Below are 1654 nucleotides of genomic sequence, written 5' to 3'. Positions count from 1 at the left end.
GGGTCAATTGAGATCAAAACCCCTCACAAGCAAAAGCCCTCTTTTTGGAGCCCTAGATGCAATTATAGCAAAATACTCCAATTCATCTCATGAATCAAGCATAAACCATCTATTTAGCATCAATGGGTTCCACTAAATCCATTCTTAGAGCATATAACCATAGCCATGAAGATCTACCATTAGAGCTTCAAGAAGCTTACCTCATCTAAGCTTCAAACTCAAGGAAGAAGATGAAGAGGATGAAGCTCCATCTCCTTGTCTCCTTCTCCACCAATCTCTCCTCCTTTTGATCCACTTCTAGAGAGAGGGAGAGAGCATTCTAGAGAGAGGGAGGAGTTCCTCTCTCAAACATTATGTGTGTGTGGTGGTGTAAAAGAGGGAAGAAGAAAGAGCCCTATACATTAGCCAACTTCCCCCAATTTACAACATTGCCATCAGCCCAAACTGGGCATTTTCGGGGTTCTGAGACCGGTCCTTGCGGTGAGAGACCGGTCCCCGAAAGGCCAGAATTCCAGACTTAGCCAATTTTTCAGCATTTTCAGCATTTATCCTTTTTCACTCCGTTTTCGCTCGTTTTCGCTCGTTTGACCTCCGTTTCTTTTCAAATCGAACCGAGACTCTCCAAACATGTTTTCAAGCATGTTTTCATCATCTTTTCACCCACGCTAATGCCGGATTTAGTCACGGCCCAACATAGCCTTTCGGGTCTCGTTTTCGCGCCTATGCGCACCGAAGTGCCCGAACGCTTCCGAGCTTCACCGAACCATTCAAACGGCTTCCTAGCCTCATGTAAACCGTAACTTCATAGTTTTAGAAGTCCGATACCTTACAGGCCGGATCGGGAACCTCAAATCCCGATAGTGCGGCGGTAGAAGCGGAGCGAGAGCGCACGTTGGCGGCGCTTATACAATTCAAGAAGTTCGATCCACCTACCTTTGAAGGCGGTTTGGTGGAGCCGGCGGTTGTGGAGTCATTGATCGACTCGATGGAGACGCTCTTCGAGGACCTAAATACCTCAGAGAAAGACAAAGTGTACCTCGCCACCCATTGTCTTGAGAAAGCGGCAAAGGTGTGGTGGAAGCGAGTGAAGCGGGATCGTCCTATCGACCTTCCGCTTATGCTGTGGGAAGAGTTCAAGAGAGCGGTGTTCGCAAACTACTTCCCCGACACGGTGAAGCGGAGGCTACAGGAAAAGTTCCACAAGTTGAGACAGGGCGATCGATCGGTGGGAGAGTACGAGCAAGAGTTCTCCCACATTATAGACTGCGTTCCCGACGTTGTTCGTGATGATCGGGACCGGGCGGATTGGTTCTTGCGAGGACTCCAACCCCGGATTTATGAAAAGGTGCAGATTCTGAAGTTGTCGACCTTTGCGGAGGTCTTTGATCGAGCTTTGTGGGCGGAGCACGGTAGCGCCCATGTACGTGAAGAAAGGGAAGCTATTGCCGAGTCGAAGGACAAAGGCAAGAAGAGAACAGCGGGCGATGCCGGGGGCCGGCCAAATGCTAAGAAACCCCCTCGGTATCCCCGACAACAGGCGAGGAATTGGAGACCACCTCGATGTGTTATTTGTGGAGGTGAGCACAAGGTGTCGACTTGCCCGCAGCGCGATGGCAAGTGTTTCAAGTGTGGCCAACCGGGACATCTTATCCGG

The sequence above is a fragment of the Ananas comosus genome, linkage group 9 (assembly GCF_001540865.1).
Source record: "Ananas comosus cultivar F153 linkage group 9, ASM154086v1, whole genome shotgun sequence".
NCBI lineage: Eukaryota > Viridiplantae > Streptophyta > Magnoliopsida > Poales > Bromeliaceae > Ananas > Ananas comosus.
Note: the sequence above shows the minus strand (reverse complement) of the source record.